Source organism: Schistocerca nitens, chromosome 7, assembly GCF_023898315.1.
Source record: "Schistocerca nitens isolate TAMUIC-IGC-003100 chromosome 7, iqSchNite1.1, whole genome shotgun sequence".
Classification (NCBI taxonomy): domain Eukaryota; kingdom Metazoa; phylum Arthropoda; class Insecta; order Orthoptera; family Acrididae; genus Schistocerca; species Schistocerca nitens.
Window position 1 is genome coordinate 153,938,329 of NC_064620.1, and position 20,080 is coordinate 153,958,408.

The 20,080-nt window shown below is 46.0% G+C and overlaps 1 protein-coding gene across 1 annotated transcript in view; it reads right to left on the minus strand.

Moving 5' to 3' along the window:
• Positions 1 to 20,080, minus strand: part of LOC126194891 (cholinesterase 1-like) — a 348,159-nt gene that overhangs the window by 153,099 nt on the left and 174,980 nt on the right. The gene's annotated exons all lie outside the window — the stretch shown is intronic.

The window sequence follows — 20,080 nt, forward strand, 5'->3', positions numbered from 1 at the left end:
GCGGCTCGTCGAGTGGGTCAGACAACAAGAAATGTAATGATGCGTTATTGGAGTAGTAAGAATATACACTGAGGTGACATAAATCATGGGGCAGAGATATGCAAAAAATGGACCAAATGGCTCTGAGCACTATGGGACTTATCTTCTGAGGTCATCAGTCCCCTAGAACTTAGAACTACTTAAACCTAACTAACCTAAGGACATCACACACATCCATGCCCGAAGCAGGATTCGCACCTGCGACCGTAGCGGTCGCGCGGTTCCAGACTGTAGCGCCTAGAACCGCTCGGCCACTCCGGCCAGCCGCAGAGATATGCATATATACAGATATCGACCCAAGATGTAGGAGGCCAGTGCATTTTTGGAGCTGTCATTTGTACTCACATGATTCATGTGAAAAGGTGAGAGGTGGCATGCCTTTACGATGCACACAATGACTTGCCCCCTCTCATATTTATATCTTCCTCTGAGTAATTCGAGCCGGCCGAAGTGGCTGTGTGGTTAAAGGCGCTGCAGTCTGGAACCGCAAGACCGCTACGGTCGCAGGTTCGAATCCTGCCTCGGCCATGGATGTTTGTGATGTCCTTAGGTTAGTTAGGTTTAACTAGTTCTAAGTTCTAGGGGACTAATGACCTCAGCAGTTGAGTCCCATAGTGCTCAGAGCCTGAGTAATTCGATTTGGGGAAGTATAGCAGAGTATGGTCATTATAATGCTAGTATTGAGAACTCAGAAGTTATAAATATTTTCCTCTCTAATTGCATGCGGTGAAAAGTTGCTATTCCTTCACACGCGGACTTCCCACGCAGCATCTCTTGTCACCCGGGTGGTCCGGTGACAGGCGGGAGCTGCTGATCTTGAAAGGGTTATGCCGACAGGTGTGAGGGAGCCGAGTAGATGCTGTCCAAACACCAACATTGTCATAAGAGCGGGGGCGACACGCCCACAGAGGCCTGAAGGAACGGCTGGGGTTAGAGATTCCGTTACTTCTCAGAAACTTAGTGAAAAAGCTTTCTGACGGGCTCCGAGTGAGGCGTGGGAATTACTTGTGTTCCCAGGCAGTCTTGGCGGACAAATTCCCGCGTTTTCTGTAAAATCATAACTGTGATTGGCTTGATCAGTGGATAGCTAAGTGATGTAGCAAAATAGGCGCAGAAATTGGCGCCAGGTATCTCCATTGGTGGAATAGTAGTGCTTCGGCAATAGAGTGGAATTTTCTACCAGTTTTCGAGTTTGGTGATTGGCACGTTTAACCACGGCCACTGTGGTTGGGGCGTTCATGTGGGACGTACGACAAACGTATGCATTAGGACAGTGTGTCTAAATATGGCTTCAATGGGCTATTGCAGTAGACGACCGACGCGACTACCTTTGCTAACAGCACGACAACCTCCGCAGCGCCTCTCCTGAACTCGTGAGCATATTGGTTGGACCCTAGATGACTGTAAAACCGTGCTCTGGTTAGACGAGTCCTAATTTCAGTTGGTAAGAGCTGATGTATTCAATCTGTATATTGAGAAAGCAGTAAAGGAAACAAAAGAAAAATTCGGAGTAGTTATTAAAACCCATAGAGAAGAAATAAAAACTTTAAGGTTTGCCGATGACATTGTAATTCTGTCAGAGACAGCAAAGGACTTGGAAGAGCAGTTGAACGGAATGGACAGTGTCTTGAAAATAGGATATAAGATGAACATCAACAAAAGCAAAACGAGGATAATGGAATGTAGTCGAATTAAGTCGGGTGATGCTGAGGGAATTAGATTAGGAAATGAGACACTTAAAGTAGTAAAGGAGTTTTGCTATTTGGGGAGCAAAATAACTGATGATGGTCGAAGTAGAGAGGATATAAAATCTAGACTGGCAATGGCAAGGAAAGCGTTTCTGAAGAAGAGAAATTTGTTAACATCGAGTATAGATTTAAGGGCCAGGAAGTCGTTTCTGAAAGTATTTGTATGGAGTGTAGCCATGTATGGAAGTGAAACATGGATGATAAATAGCTTGGACAAGAAGAGAATAAAAGCTTTCGAAATGTGGTGCTACAGAAGAATACTGAAGATTAGATGGGTAGATCAGATAACTAATGAGGAGGTATTGAATAGAATTGGGGAGAAGAGGAGTTTGTGGCACAACTCGACTACAAGAAGGGTTCAGTTAGTAGGACACGTTCTGAGGCGTGAAGGGATCACCAATTTAGTATTGGAGGGCAGCGTGGAGGGTAAAACTCGTAGGAGACCAAGAGATGAATACACTAAGCAGATTCAGAAGGATGTAGGTTGTAGTAGGTACTGGGAGATGAAGAAGCTTGCACAGGATAGAGTAGCATGGAGAGCTGCATCATACCTGTCTCAGGTGATGCATGGCTGTCTTCACTTAGACGCATTAGCTACGCAAGGTGGGTGACCTTGAACGAGCTTCGCCTGGCTGCCGCCAGACCTTGAGGATCGCGCCTTAGTTTTAACAAGGCGCGATCCGCTACGAAAAAGGCAGGAAGTGCGGGCAACGCCCATCCAGTCGGGCGCTGATTGGCTGGCGGTTTCTTATCAGCAGCTGCGTCAGCAACTGCTGCTTTAGAGGCAGCAGCACGCTCAGTCGACTAGAGGCAGCCGCACAGTACAGACAGCCATGCCTTACAGAAGGAGAAGATATGCTAGAAGAACGAGACTACCAGTATACAAGAATGTTGATACATTTGATCTGAAACCGAAGCAGACTGCTCAACAACAACTACTTGGAGGACCTATTACTTTTGTAGGATGTAAGATCAATTTTTCTTGCACTACTACTGAGGTTGTGAGTGGTAACTCATGGTTTACGATTGCTATACTACGAGGAGGTGATTCACCACTTGGGGGATTGGAGAGCTATAATGAGAGAGAGATTATAAGCTTTCGTACGTTTTCCATTGGTGTAATTCCAAATAAGAATTATGGTACTGCAGTGGTAACAACTGATAAGCCACAACAACAACAAGAGCTGATGGTAGGGTTCGAGTGTGGCGCAAACCCCACAAAGCCACGGACCCAGGTAGTCAACACGGGACTGTGTAAGATGGTGGTGGCACCATAATGGCGTGTGCTGTGTTTATGTGGAATGGACTGAGTCCCCTGGTCCAATTGAATCGATAATTGACTGGAAATGGTTACATTTGGCTCCTTGGAGACCACTTGAAGACATGTTCCCAACAAGGGAATTTTTATGGATGACAGTGTGCCTAGTCTCACGGCCACATTTTTTCGCGATTGGTTTGAAAAACATTTGCACAATTCGAGCAAATGGTATGGTCACCCAGATCGTCCGATATTAAGTCCATCGAACATTTATGGGATATAATCAAGAGGAGGAGGAGGAGGAGGAGGAGATTACTGTTTAACGTCCCGTCGGCAACGAGGTCATTAGAGACGGAGCACAAGCTCGGATTAGGGAAGGACGGGGAAGGAAATCGGCCGTGCCCTTTCTAAGGAACCATCCCGGCATTTGCCTGAAGCGATTTAGGGAAATCACGGAAAACCTAAATCAGAATGGCCGGACCCGGGATTGAACCGTCGTCCTCCCGAATGCGAGTCCAGTGTGCTAACCACTGCGCCATCTCGCTCGGTATATAATCAAGAGGTCAGTTCGTACACAGAATCCTTTATTCGCAGTAATGAACGGCTATAGAGTCAGCATGGCTCAATACTTTTGCAGGAGACTTCGGACGACTTTTTGCGTCCACATCTGACACGATATTAGGACGTATCCCATGACTTATGGCACCTCAGTATATACGGTGATTACACTTAAACTTTTCAAACGCTGTAGAAATAACACCACTGGTCACAATGGCGTCAAATTGCAACGAAATATTATTGGACAAGGGGGAAAACGTATGGCAGGAGAAAAAAAATAGGGTAAAAATTGATCAACAGATGGCGCTGTATGTGTCAGAATACGTAAATGAAAACAACTGTCATGTGCACGACCCACTGAAGTTGGTATAAAGACGCCGGGTACACGGCTTTTCCTCCTTTCGCGTCTGCGATGTTCACTATTTCTGTCTCAATGTAGGATCCCGCTCTGCTTGTAAAGCTGTATTACAAGAATGATGTCTATGCGCACGTCACCCTGCAGAAGTTCCGGACACTGAAGGGTTTTAAGAAAGGCGTTGGTCCGATGACTGCTGTGGGTTTGGAGAAAATGATTCGAAAATTCGAAAGGACGGGTTCTTTTGGTATGCAACCTGGTAGAGGGAGGAAACGAATTGATTCGACGTCAGTGGAAGCGGTGGCCACACCAATGCAGGAGCAGACGAGTGGTGGTTTGCAAACGTGTAGTGCACGAAGAACTATCCGAACATTGGACATGCCCGTGAGCACGGTGCGTAAAGTCCTACGGAACATCCTTCTTTGATATCCATTCAAAATTACCCATGTGCACAGTTGCTTCCTGTTGACCTGCCAGCAAGAGAGATCTCTGCTTTAGAATTTCTTGCTCTCATGGAAGTGGTCAATGATTGGCCGTGGCCGGCCGGGGTGACCGAGCGGTTCTAGGCGCTACAGTCTGGAACCGCTCGACCGCTACGGTCGCAGTTTCGAATCCTGCCTCGGGCATGGATGTGTGTAACGTCCTTAGGTTAGTTAGGTTTAAGTAGTTCTAAGTTCTAGGGGACTGATGACCTCAGAAGTTAAATCCCATAGTGCTTAGACATTTGAACCATTTAATTGGCCGTGGAAGATTTTGTAGTCAGACGAAGCCCACTTCCATCTGACAGGATATGTCAATACACAGAATTGTGGAGTATGGGCAACGGAAAGTCCACACGCAAATCAACCAGTACCTCTTCATCCTGAAAAGGTCACTGTGTGGTCCGGGTTTACAGCATCATTTATCATAGGGACATACTTTTTCGAAGAGACAGGTGCTTCCGGTTCCGTTACCTGTAACGTCACTGGTTAGCGCTATGAGTGCCTTTTGCGCTACAACATCATACCAGCTCTCAAACAGCGTGGATATGTGGATGGGATCATTTTTATGCAAGATGGCGCTCCTCCGCACATTGCAAATCCAGTTAAGCAGCTATTGAAGCGCCATTTCGGAAGTGCTAGAATTATCAATCGCCATTTCTATACAGCCTGGCCGTCCCAATCACCTGATCTTAATCTGTGTGACTTCTGGCTGTGGGACTATCTGAAAGATGCTGTGTTCAGTGTTCCGATTGCAAACTTACCTGCATTGAAGGCACACATTGCGCAACACATTCTCAATGTGACCCCGAAAACAGTTCGATCAGTTGTGGAACATGCTGTTCCTCGATTTCAACTTGTTGCAGAAAACGGTGGACTGCATATTGAATATATTTTGCGTCAGTCACGTGGAAATTAATAATCCTATTTGATTTTGATTGATGCTTTTTATGCGGTTTTTGACCTCAGAACAATTAAAAACCGATGTGACTGTTTTTTTATGCTGTTTTTGGCCTCAGAACAATTAAAAACCGATGTGACTGATGCTTTTTATGCGGTTTTTGGCCTCAGGACAATTAACAACCGATGTGAGTGATGCTTTTTATGAGTTTTTTGGCCTCAGGACATTTAGAAACCGATTTTTCCCATCCGATGTGATGTGAGCTTGCCGTGGTGGATGGCTTTACATAACCAACAGTATCACACCTGTACACCCATGCAGACTGAATAGTTCAGGGCGAATCAAAACCGATGTGATTGAAAAACCGATGTGACCGATGCTTTTTATGCGGTTTTTGGCCTCAGGAGAATTAAAAACAGATTTTTCCTGTCCGATGTGATATGACCTTGCCTTGGTGGATGGGCTTACATACCTAACAGTATCACACCTGTTCACCCGTGCAGACTGAGTAGTACAGTTTGTTTAACGTCAAACGAACCTCTTAGGCATTGCTGTATGATTCATTTGATCATTTGTAGTCGACCACTATTAAAGTATGATGCACCATCTGTCGCTACATTTCGTAACTATTTATTTTTCTTCTGCCATACGTTTTCCCGCTTCTCAGATAATATTCCGTTGAAATTTGACGCCATCCTGACAAGCGGTGTTATTTCTGCATTGGTTTGAGAGTTTAACTTTAATTATAATCACCCTGTACATAAGAACTCCTTACGTGAAATGTCTTATAGCTTAAATCCTCACATTTTAGCAGTGGACGTTTGAGATTTGTCCTGGAACGACGGAATTATTTTATGCAGACTTCGTCGTATATGCAGATTTGGGTTTTTGACCTACCAGCAAAGCATTTGTTTCATTTACAAGCATGTCTTTGAGTTTAAAATTTCTGGCAGATCATGATTGTGTAATAGACTAAGATTCGAACGTGGAGCCCTCTCTCTCTCTCGTGGAATGATGCTGTTTCCGACTGAGCTATGCTGGCACGACTAGCGTCGCCCTCAGATCGTCAGTGATATCAGTAACTCCGCCTTACTTTCCGAATTTCGCAGAAGTTATTCCGCATTCCCCGTTGTACTAGTAATACTAGAAGATACAGTAGGATGGAAATAAAATAACTCCGTCCACGGGCCACGGCGGGCCCATCGGTACCGACCGACCGCCGTGTCATCCTCTGCCATTGGCGTCATTGGATGCGGTATGCAGGGGCGTGGTTGAGCACACCGCTCCCGACCGCTGTCAACTTTCGTGACCTGGGGACCTACAACTCGGTCAAGTACCTCCTCAGCTGGCATCATAAGGCTGAGTGCAGCCACTTCCAGTCCTCCTAGCAAGGAAAAATCCCCGGCAGTACCGGAAAGCTACAGCAGGAAACTGGGGAAAGATGGCTCAGACATATCCTGGGTGTTGTTTCAAAGCTACTCCGCTACTGTGCTATTCAATGTGGACGTCTTTGTTTTATTGGCAGAAAACTAACGTGTAGAAGGTCAGAGAAAATGGAATCGCTGATTTTCAGACGTCCTACATGTGGCGTCGCTCTTTACACGACTTCAAGGATGGCTTTGGCATGACCACAGAAATGTGTGGCTTATGAAGAACTGGTCGACCACTGCGCTACCCTGTGGACAGTTACTGTGCTATCTGTAATGCTGACAGCACTTGTAGACTCATGAGCGATTCCTTCCGCCGAGTTCATACGATTTATTACAGCTGCTGTCCGTATGCTCGATGGTTCCTGTCCGTCAGTAAATGAGGTCCGGTTTGTTTTGCTTTAGCTGTGATGCCTCCTTCGCGTTTCCACTCCACACTCACCACCAACAGTGGACTTCGGCAGCCTTAGAAGAGTTGAAATGACTCTGATGGAGTTGTTTACTCAAGTGACTTGCAATGAGTAGTCAACGCTCGAAATCACTGAACGCTCCCGATCGACCCAGTTTAGTGTTAGTGGTTTTCTATTGAGAACGAAATACTCCCTGCCGCCTTTTATACTAGCAGATCCGCCCTCTAGTGGTCAGTTACGCACTGCATAGGGACGCCCGGATACTTTAGATTTGATATTGTATGTGGCACACACAGTCAATAACGGCGTGTATTTAAAGTCCACAGTGGACACTGACCCGGGATTCGAACTTAAGACTTATATCTTGCTTTTTCAAAGGTAGGCTCGTTAGCAAAGTGACTGAAAAGAGAGACTGCAGAAATGATGCAGCTATTTGGACGTTGTAGTGCTGCCATATGCGTACAAATGGTGATGAGCCCTAAGCAGACGACCATGACACACCTGATAACATGTTTCCCAAGAAGTCTTGCCTATAAAGTACAGCACGTCCCAATGGGACACTGGAGACACGTGTGGAGAAAGCGCAACTATACTCTCAGACGAAGAAAATGGCACAATTATCCGGATGGGACGGAAATTGGTAGACGTGATGTACATGTACCGACAAACGTAAGACTATTATTTCACAAAAACTGGATGACTTATTCTAGAGAAAGACCTTCATCAAACTGAGCAACTCGCTAATGCGTTGGTCCACATATGGCCCGTATGCAACCATTTCTTAGGCTCGGTATTGATTGACGAGTTATTGAATGTCCTCCTGAGGGATGTTGTATCAGATTCTGCCCAATAGGCGTGTTAGATCGTCAAAATCCCAAGCTTGTTGGAGTGCCCTGGCCATAATGCTCCAAACGCTTTCAATTGGGGAGAAATCAGGCGACCTTACTGGTCGAGGTAGGCTTTGGCAAGCACGAAAACAAGCAGAAGAAACTCTCGCTGTTCGTGGGCGAGCATTGTCTTGCTGATACTAAGCCCAAGATGGCTTGCCATGAAGTCAACGAAATGGGGCGTAGAATATCATTGACGTACGGCTATGCTGTAAAGATGCCGCGCATTACAGCCATAGAAGCCCTGCTATGAAAAGAAATGGTACCCCAGGCCATCCTGGTTGTCGGTCCGTATGTCGGGCGACAGTCGGTTTGGTATTCCCCCACCACCCCACCCCACCCCCACCCCAACACCTCTGTCCAGGGCGTCTCCAGACACGTCTTCGACAAGAAATTTCATAAACTTTAGTAGAATTTTCTTCGACTGAGCCCCGATGACAAACGAAGACGTGTCTGGAGATGCCTCGGACGGTGGTGAAATACCAAACCGCCACACGGCCCGACAGCCAAGAGTGATGGTCAGAGGCGCCATTTCATTTCATAGCAGGATCCCTCTGGTTGTCATACGCGGCAGCCTTACAGCACAGCCGTATGGTGACGATATTTTATGTGTCGTTTTGTTGCCCTTCATGGCAAATCGTTCTGCGCTTACATTTCAGTAAAATAATGCCCCCCCCCCCCCGCACACGGCGAGAGGTTCTACTACTAATCTTAGTGCTTGCCAAACTGTACCCTGGCCTACAAGGTTGCCAGGTATCCCCCCAACAGAGCATTATGGGCAGGGCCCTCCAACCAGCTCACGATTTTGACTATCGAACGAGCCAGTTGCACAGAATTCGGTACGAAATCCCTTAGGAAGACATCCAACAACTCTATCAATCAATGCCAAACCGAATACTACTTGCATAAGAGCCAGACGTGGACCAACGCATTCATGACTTGCCCAATTTTTCATTTACATTTGTTTGTCTGTACATGAACATCACATTTACCGATTTCCGTCTCTATCGGATAATTATCTCGTGGTGCTTTTTTTGTCTTATATTTTAGGTCTGCAGTGATCTACTATTCCACGGTGGCTAATTAAGGCCTTTAATGGCTAATTTATTTCATAAAAACATTGCTGTCGTGAGAAATGACAATGAAATAAAATTTAGTTTTCTTTTCACTGATGAGACAAAGAGCACGGGGCTGCGAAGTACGAAACATGATATTTGTTAAGATTGATGCTGCCTTGTGATGAATATCTGTTCGGACGAAGTTTAAGCGGACATCAACATGTATTTTGTCGCTATTTTATTCTCACGTTAAACATATACTACCGCATGCCACTCAGTGTCTCTTACTTTTCTTTCACTAAAGCATCAATTTCCGTGAACAGATAGCTCGGAGATAACCTTTCAAGGTAAAGTGCGTTAGTGGCCTTCTGTGGGTGGATTTCGATCTCTTCTTTGCAGAAAGAAGTTGCTCTCAGAAACATGTAAACTGAAGCGCCAAAGAAACTGGTATATACATGCGTATTCAAACACAGAGACATGTAAACAGGCAGAATACGGCGCTGCGGTCGGCAACGCCTATATAAGACAAGTGTCTGGCGCAGGCGTTACATAGTTTACTGCTGCTACAATGCAGGTTATCAAGATTTAAGTGAGTTTGCACGTGGTGTTATACCCGGCGCATGAGCGATGGAACACAGCATCTCCGAGGTAGCGATGAAGTGGGGATTTTCCCGTACGACCATTTCACAGTGTACCGTGAATATCAGGAATCCGGTAAAACATCAAATCTCCGACATCGCAGCGGCTCGCAAAAGATCCTGCAAGAACGGGACCAACGACGACTGAAGAAACTCGTTCAATGTGACAGCAGTGCAACCCTTCAGCAAATTGCTGCAGATTTCAGTGCCGGGCAATGAAAAAATGTCTGCATATAAACCATTCATCGACACATCATCTATATGGGCTTTCGGAGCCGAAGGACCACTCATGTACCCTTGATGACTGCACGAGACAAAGCTTTACGACTCACCTGGGGTCGTCAACACCGACATTGGACTTTTGATGACTGAAAACATGTTGCCTGGTCGGACGAGTTTCGTTTCAAATTGTATCGGGTAGGTGGACGTGTACTGGTATGAGGACAACCTCATGAATCCATGGGCCCTGCATGTCATCAGGGGACTGTTCAAGCTGGTGGAGGCTCCGTAATGGTGGGGGGCGAGTGCAGTTGGAGTGATATGGAGCCCCTGATACGTCCAGATACTACTCTGACAGGTGACATATACATAAGCATCCTGTCTGGTCATATTTATCCATTCATGTCCATTGTGCATTCCCACGGACTTGGGCAATTCCAGCAGGACAATGCGACACCCCACACGTCCGGAATTGCTACAGAGAGGCTTCAGGCACACTCTTCCGAGTTTAAACACTTCTGCTGGCCACCACACTCCCCAGACATGAACATTACTGAGCATATCTGGGATGGCTTGCAACGTGCTGTTCGGAAGAGATCTCCGCCTCCTCGTACTCTTACGGATTTATGGACAGCCCTGCAAAATTCAGGTGTCAATACCTTCCAGCGGTACTTCAGACATTAGTCCAGTCCATTGCCACGTCTTGTAGCGATACTTTTGCGTGGTCGCGGGGGCGCTGTACGATATTAGCCCAGGTATACCAGTTTCTTTGTCTCTTCAGTGTAGATACAAACATGCAAATACAAACATCGATGTAATCGTAGCTAAACGCTTGTGACATTGTGGGAAATTGTATCAAATGAAGTTTTTATACTAGTCTACAAGACTTATTTTATTCATAAGTGAACTGCCTGTCTCGGTGCAGGTCTGTAAGTTCTAACTGTAGCTAGGCATACCGCTCGGCCTGATATAGACGCAGAAAGATGGCGGCGGTATCACTTAATCACTTACAGAAGGTAAAAAATGGCAGTGGATTGGCGGATCTGTCATTTGTGCTCAGGTGATTCATGTGGAAAGGTTTCCGATGTGATGTGGCCGCTCGACAGAAATTAACAAACTTTGAACGCGAAGTGGTAGTTGGAACTACACGCGTGGGACATTTCATTTCGGAAATCGTTACAGAACTCAGTATGCCGAGATCCACACTGTCAAGAGTGTGCTGAGAATACCAAATTTCGATCGTCACGTCTCACCACGGACAAAGCACTGGCCGACGTCCTCCACTTAATGACCGAGAGCAGCGGCTTTTGCGTAGAGTTGTCGGTGCTAAGACACAATCAGCACTGCGTGAAATAACTGCAGAAATCAATGTGGGGCGTACGACGGACTTAGCCGTTAGCGCAGTGTGTTAATGGGCTATAGCAGCAGACGCGCGACGCGAGTGCCTTTCCTACACTAATCGCCTGGAGCGCATCTCGTCGGCTGGTAACTATATCGCTTGCACCCTAGACGACTGGACACCGTGGCATGGTCGGAGGAGTCACGATTTCAGTGGGGAAGAGGCGATGGAAGGGTTCCACTGTGGCGCAGACGCCACGAAGCCATGGGCACAAGATGTCAACAAGTCACCGTGCATGCTGATGGCGGCCCGATAACGGCGTGGGCTTTTTTCACGTGAAATGGACCGAGTGTTCTGGTCCAACTGAACCGATCATTTGACTGGACATTGTTGTGTTCGGCTACCTGGAGGCCATTTGCAGCCATTGATGGACGTCACCAAACTTGTCCCCGAGTGATTGGTCTGAAGAACATTTTGGATAATCCCAGCGAATGATTTGGCCACCCACATGCACGACACGAATCCCATCGAATATTTACGGTACTTGGTCGAAGGGTCAGTTCGTTCACAAAATCCTGCACCGGCCAAAATTCACATGTTTGGCTGAATATTTCTGCAGCGGGCTTCCAACGTCTTCAGAATGAGATTTTCACTCTGCAGCGGAGTGTGCGCTGATATGAAACTTCCTGGCAGATTAAAACTGTGTGCCCGACCGAGACTCGAACTCGGGCCCTTTGCCTTTCGCGGGCAAGTGCTCTACCAACTGAACTACCGAAGCACGACTCACGCAGGAGAGCTTCTGTAAAGTTTGGAAGGTAGGAGACGAGATACTGGCAGAAGTAAGGCTGTGAGGACCGGGCGTGAGTCGTGCTTCGGTAGCTCAGTTGGTAGAGCACTTGCCCGCGAAAGGCAAAGGTCCCGAGTTCGAGTCTCGGTCGGGCACACAGTTTTAATCTGCCAGGAAGTTTCCAACGTCTTGTTGAGTGCATACCAGGTCGAGTTGCTGCATTACGCCGGGCAAAAGAAGGTGCGTCACGACACTGGGAGGTATCCCATGACTTTTGTCACCTCAGTGAAAATTGATACTGGTGTGTCTGGCCTCCGCTTTGAGTTTCCTAGTACCGCCCTTGATGTCGCTTTTCGTCGACTTTAAAAGAGCTACTCTCCGCTTCAATCACTGTGCCGTTAAGTACACTACTGGCCATTAAAATTGCTACACCAAGAAGATATGCAGATGATAAACGGGTATTCATTGGACATATATATTACACTAGAACTAACATGTGATTACATTATCAAGCAATTTGGATGCATAGATCCTGAGAAATCAGTACTCAGAACAACCACCTCTGGCCGTAATAACGGCCTTGATGCGCCTGGGCATTGAGTCAAACAGAGCTTGGATGGCGTGTACAGGTACAGCTGCCCATGCAGCTTCAACACGATACCACAGTTCATCAACAGTAGTGACTGGCGTTTCGTGACGAGCCAGTTGCTCAGCCACCATTGACCAGACGTGAAAATTGGTGAGAGATCTGGAGAATGTGCTGGCCAGGCAGCAGTCGAACATTTTCTGTGTCCAGAAAGGCCCGTACAGGACCTGCAACATGCGGTCGTGCATTATCCTGACGAAATGTAGGGTTTCGCAGGGATCGAATGAAGGATAGAGCCACGGGTCGTAACACATCTGAAATGTAACGTCCGCTGTTCAATGCGAGCAAGAGGTGACCGAGACGTGTAACTAACACGCTTCCAATGTGCGTTCACCGCAATGTCGCCAAACACGGATACGACCATCATGATGCTGTAAACAGAACCTGGATTCATCCAAAAAAATGACTTTTTCTCATTCGTGCACCCTAGGTTCGTCGTTGAGTACACCATCGTAGGCGCTCCTGCCTGTGATGCAGCGTCAAGGGTAACCGCAGACATGGTCTCAGAGCTGATAGTCCATGCTGCTGCAAACGTCGTCGAACTGTTCGTGCAGATGGTTGTTGTCCTGCAAACGTCCCCATCTGTTGACTCAGGGATCGAGACGTGGCTGCACGATCCGTTACAGCCATGCGGATAAGATGCCTGTCATCTCGACTGCTAGTGATACGAGGCCGTTGGGATCCAGCACGGCGTTCCGTATTACCCTCCTGAACCCACCGATTCCATATTCTGCTAACAGTCACTGGATGTCGATCAACTCGAGCAGCAATGTCGCGATACGATAAACCGCAATCGCGATAGGCTACAATCCGAGCTTTATCAAAGTCGGAATCGTGATGGTACGCATTTCTCCTCCCTACACGAGGCATCACAACAACGTTCCACTAGGTAACGCCGGTCAACTGCTGTATGTGTATGAGAAATCGGTTGGAAACTTTCCTCGAGTCAGCACGTTGTAGGTGTCGCCAGTGGCGCCAACCTTGTGTGAATGCTCTGAAAAGGTAATCATTAGCATATCACAGCATCTTCTTCCTGTCGGCTAAATTTCACGTCTGTAGCACGTCATCTTCGTGGTGTAGCAATTTTAATGGCCAGTAGTGTATATATACCTGCGTTTAAAACCACGGTGAACTTAACACATGTTTATTGCTACGAAGACGGCGCACATTTTTCACTTCTCCTGTGCCACATAATGACATGTGACAGCCATGTTTTACCACGAGGGCTGACTACGCAGGCGGCGAACGAGACTGAGCGCTCGTGTTCGCTCGGCCGCGTGCTGGAAAGACCTACCCAAGAGACTGATTCAAAACTATTCCACTGCAGCTGCTGTTCCAATTATGTTACAGAAAATAAGAGAAAGTTTTAACTTCAATAAACCGCCAGACTCTTTCATCAGCTGATGGGCACGGCTGGAATTTTTTGCCTCGGGGGAGGACCGAAAACTTTAAAACATTCGATATTTCCTCCAACACATTCGTTAGTAATAATGTATCCAAAGCCCGTCACATTCTCAGAACACTTGAAAAATCCAACACCTTTGTAATAATGAATGTAAGATTACTGAGAACCACAATATTCTTAGCATGAAATTTTCACTTTTCAGTGAAGTGTGCGCTGCTATAAAACTAGCAGGTTAAAAGTGAGTGCTGGGCGAGATTCCAACTCTGAACCTTGGTCTTTCGCGGGCAAGTGCTCTTCCGCTGACTTATCCAAGCACGACTCACGACCTGTCCTCACAGTTAGGAGACGAGGTATTGGCAGAAGTAAAGCTGTGAGGACAGACCGTCAGTTGTGCTTGGATAGCTCTGCCGGTAGAGGACTTGTCAGCGTAGGGCAGAGGTCCTGAATTCGATTCTCGGTCTGGCACGCCGTTTTAATCTGCCAGGAAGTTTTCTGTATTTCTATCCGACCATATCTTGACTCTCGTCCTATATCAATATCAAATCTACTAATAATCCCTTGTCACGTTATTCTGTCTGTATATGAAGGGTTCAAATGGTTCAAATGGCTCTGAGCACTGTGGGACTGCCCGCATCTCGTGGTCGTGCGGTAGCGTTCTCGCTTCCCACGCCCGGGTTCCCGGGTTCGATTCCCGGCGGGGTCAGGGATTTTCTCTGCCTCGTGATGGCTGGGTGTTGTGTGCTGTCCTTAGGTTAGTTAGGTTTAAGTAGTTCTAAGTTCTAGGGGACTTATGACCACAGCAGTTGAGTCCCATAGTGCTCAGAGCCATTTGAACCATTTGAACTGTGGGACTTAAGTTCTGAGTTCATCAGTCCTCTAGACTCAGAACTATCTAAAATTAACTAACCTAAGGACATCACGCACATCCGAGGCAGGATTTGAACCTGCAACCGTAGCGGTCGCGCGGTTCCAGACTGTAGAGACTAGAACCGCTCGACCACAGGGGCCGGCCTTGGCAGTTGTCATACTGTACATTGGTTATAGAATATCAGTCACGTTGTAAGAAGATATTACCGTCGCAAGTAAATTTCATGAGTATTGAGAGAAGGTGAGACGCCGCATAGACCTCTCACAGAAACGAAACTAAGAAATAAATGAATGTGAACTATGTTACAACAAACGAATTCAAGAGTCAAAACTTCCAAAACGGAACGTAACAGTCATAACGTGCGGTACTTGAGTAGAAGAAATAGGATGTAGGCATGTGTGGAGGTCCCTTCATTACACCTCGCTGTTGCAAACGGACGTTACACAACGATAGCGAATAGACACGTCAGTGACCGAACGGACAGTTCATAATTTTGTGAGGAAAAAGAAAACGGGACACGAGAGAGATTCGAAGGCGGATCTTGCACTTAGCAGCCCAATACCGTGACCACATTAAAAATGGTTCGAATTGCTCTGAACACTATGGGACTTAACATCTGAGGTCATCGATCCCCTATAACTTAGAACTACTTAAACCTAACTAACCTAAGGACATCACACACGTCCATGCCCGAGGCAGGATTCGAACCTGCGACAATAGCAGCAGCGCGGTTGCGGACTAAAGCGCCTAGAACCGCTCGGCCACACTGGCCGGTGTGACAACATTACCACGACGCTGTGTCCCAAGTTCGCTCCACGTTGCACATCCTGAGATTGAACGGTTAAAATTTTCTATTTTGCTTCTTTTTTCTTATTTCAGCACATCTGCTTCCTATTTTCATGATTGGTGGGCTATCCACTTGGCCATCTCACCGCTAAATCTGAAGGAGGTGCGATGCGGAGTTTCCGTTGTTAGTAGCGTCGTGCAACGTAGATGAAATTTCCTCGGCGCTATCGGCAGTACCCAGGTTGCTAAGTCTGTACGTTCACTGAGCCAGGAGCCGAAGCTCTGGTTGCTTAAAAATACGCGCCGGAACGCCGGCCTTAGGCAGAGCTCATGTCCATTCAACTTCTTTGAGCTGGCGAGTTTCTGGCGCCAGTTTCCATCGACCGTCATTTTGATCTTTGAGTCGATTTCGATGCTGTTTTGTCTTCTGCTCACCTTTGGCGGCGCGGATTTTACGGCAGCGCGTGCGCTGTGCTAGGGAGGTGTGTCGGGATTGGCGGTGAGGGAGAGTCACGTGGGACTGTGTACGTAGGCAGGACGGCAAGAGGACGAGTCGGACAACGAAGGAACGGAGCCAGCGGCTACGGCGTGTTGGGTCGTGAGGACAGATCGGCTGCCCATGGTGATTTGGTTTGGTTCAGAATGGTTCAAATGGCTCTGAGCACTATGGGACTTAACTTCTGTGGTCATCAGTCCCCTAGAACTTAGAACTACTTAAACCTAACTAACCTAAGGATATCACACACATCCATGCCCGAGGCAGGATTCGAACCTGCGACCGTAGCAGTCGCGCGGTTCCGGACTGAGCGCCTTAACCGCGAGACCACCGCGGCCGGCAATTTGATTTGGTTTGCCTAGAGGTCGGAAGGACAAGCTCCTTTGAGTCTGTTATAAGCTACTCCGGCCGATTGAATTGGAGTCGCCGAGTTGCTTCGGTGGGTTGCGTGCGGCTTAATTGAATATGCCAGTGTACTAAGAATTCTTTGGAATTGTTTTAGTTGTTTATCACCGACTCGGTGTCACGACTATCTTGACGGCAGTTGAGGAACTCTGGTTACGCCCAACCAACCGATATGAAGCGTGGTTAAAGACGTAGCCAGAAGTGCAACGAGTAGTGAGTAAGTCCGGCTCTGGCGTTTAAAGACACGCCTAGATACGTCCTCTATTCTACCTTGTAGTTCATTTGGTAGTTTGACGTGTAAATGTGCACCGGGATAATTCTTGTCATCTTAACTTTAGGGTATGATTTTTAGTGAACTTATTAATGAAAGTTTAAGGGCTGGCACTGGCCAAGTAATTCACTGAGGCTAATTTGTTTCTATTCAGTTGTATTGATCACCTGTTCTCTAGATAAGATTGTGTAGCTTATGTGTCAGAATACTGTCTGCCGTTCATGTGTGTTGTGTTACCGATAATTGGCAGCGGTCGACGCGAGTTTACTGGGAGCAGAGCACCACGAGGGCAGAGAGATATTTAAGGCCCTGTCCTCTCCTTTACATCTTGGGTTATATTGTCACTGTTGCGTGATTCCATCTTTCCAGTGGAGAATTCTGGATTCTGAAGTTCAATTGCAGTGCCAAGTAGAGTACATTTCTATGTCATTTCCACTCTCGTGGATGTCTCGCATTGATTTGAATCGCCGGCCAGAGTGGCCGAGCGGTTCTAGGCGCTACAGTCTGGAACCGCGCGACCGCTACGGTCGCCGGTTCGAATCCTGCCTCGGGCATGGATGTGTGTGATGTCCTTAGTGTTAGTTAGGTTTAAGTAGTTCTAAGTTCTAGGGGACTGATGACCTCAGATGTTAAGTCCCTTAGTGCTCAGAGCCATTTGAACCATTTTTTTTATTTGAATCCTTGGTCTGCTCGTGTCTATCGCTAATTCACAAGCAGTATTGGAGGAAACTCATTTTAATGATATTGTCATATGGTCATGTTCTAATTGTAATCATTCTAAGAATATTGTTGATTAATCAACTGAGTAAGTAAATTAGAAGATTTGTTTGGTTAAAATTGAAGCCCATCTCTAATTGTCTTGGTCATTTGTATATAATTTTGTTTAGGAAAGTTGGCTATCCAAACTCTGAAAGATCTGTGTGCTTACCCTTAATCTGTTCCTCAGCTGATTGGAAGTAATGAGAGTTCTGATGGGAATTGTATGGACATTTGTACTATTAAAGTAAAGCTTTACCTGAGTATATTTACCGAGTTATATTCAAATTTCAAGTTTTACGGGTCTTTCCAGAATGAGATTTTCACTCTGCAGCGGAGTGTGCGCTGATATGAAACTTCCTGGCAGATTAAAACTGTGTGCCGAACCGAGACTCGAACTCGGGACCTTGGCCTTTCGCGGGCAACTGAGCTAGCCAAGCACGACTCACGCCCCGTCCTCACAGCTTTACTTCTGCCAGTACCTCGTCTCCTACCTTCCAAACTTAACAGAAGCTCTCCTGCGAACCTTGCAGAACTAGTACTCCTGGAAGAAAGGATATTGCTGAGACGTGGCTTAGCCACAGCCTAGGGGATGTTTCCAGAATGAGATTTTCACTCTGCAGCGGAGTGTGCGCTGATATGAAACTTCCTGGCAGATTAAAACTGTGTGCCGGACCGAGACTCGAACTCGGGCCTTGTTCCGGTTAAAGAAATTTGTTTGTTATTTGTCAAAGTGATCTGGCCTTGTAATGCAGTCTGCTGTATTATAGTGATTGTAATTTTATAATGCTTCTGATTGTAATAAAATATGTATCAACTGCAAAGGATTACTATTGTGATTTTGGTGTATCACTACCATTAAACATTTCATTCCTCTCGTGAGAAGTGTGCGTGGCGCTCGCAATAGGAGACACTGAGCGATGGAAGAGCGAGGCCTCGATATGCAGGAACCAGGAGCACCTCTGAAAATGTCACGCGCAGCGCTGGACGAAACGTCAGGGACGACCATACAAGTCGGAATGTTCGCCAGCGGCTGCAGAGAGAGCCTGGACTACGTGTAGCTCCTTATAGGAGTGTACTAAAGTGCGCGTCATTTATGACGGCGGCCGAGTTTAGGTTCGTTCTGCACATCTAACGTCACAAAACAGTGTCAGCCAATGAACAGAGAACGACGTTGCCAGAGCTCGACTGCAGTGCAGAGCACGGACGAGTGTCTTCAGTTTTAGAAACGTTCAGTCATAAATAAAGTAATTGAACAAAAGCAATCTCTTGATAGCAGACTTTCTTTTATAGAAAGTTTGGAAAAAAATTCTTTATACCACTTGCTTCATATTCTATTAATTAATCAAACCAAACAAGCAATAAGACTCCTAATTCAGGCGATAGCAAGGAAAGGTATTTATATCATTCTCACTAACCGCTTTTTCACAATAAAGAACAGCGGTAATTGTTTATTTCCTATTGTACTTCGACGAAACATGAATAATTCATAGTCATACCAGCAGTGTGTGTCGATATTGTGTGTGATGTTTTAGAGTCCTCCTGGAGTATATTAAAATGATGAGCTGCAGTAGTGTAATGGTTCAGGTAGTAGACTACGAAGCAAAAGGTTCTGAGTTCAAACCTTGTTCATTGCTTACTACTTTGTTTATTTAAAAACAATATCGAAGTGTCTTACTTCATGAATTTTATTCCTTTGATTGTCATTTTTTGAAATTTCTAGTTCTTTGTCTCTTCATTATAATCGTAATAAGTTTTCGGTTTTTCTAATTTTGTCCTCCAATATTTCTTTTCACAGCAATTAAAAACAATGAAGAGGCACACACACAATATCTATGTTACCTGTTTTGTTTGTATATCTTCTCTTCCGCAGTCGCTGTTTTACTATTCATATTGAAATATATTGTTTGCGACAGTATTAAGTATTATTTAGAGCAGAATTTCGGCTCGTACGTTGCCGAGCTACTTGATTGTCTGACGCTATTCTTTGCTTCGCTGCTTTGGCAATATCATCATATTCAATGTTTTCGGTAACCGATCTCTGTTTTGGCAAGTATTTTTTGTCCGTTGTGGCAAACACAAATTTTTTGCGCACTGCGCCTCACTGACAATATATTTTAGTTTGTATGTTTTATTACGTCCACAACTCAGTTTTGTGTACTTCGCCAATTTTGTTTTAATCAGAACTTTTTAGAAAAAAGCGAAATGACTCTGGTATAAATAAAACTTTTATTACAGTCACGAAAGACGGAATATTTCTCAATATTACATACGACACCTATCTGGTACTTAAATTAAATGAGATATTGTTATACAGTAAATTTTATATGAATTTTAGGTATAT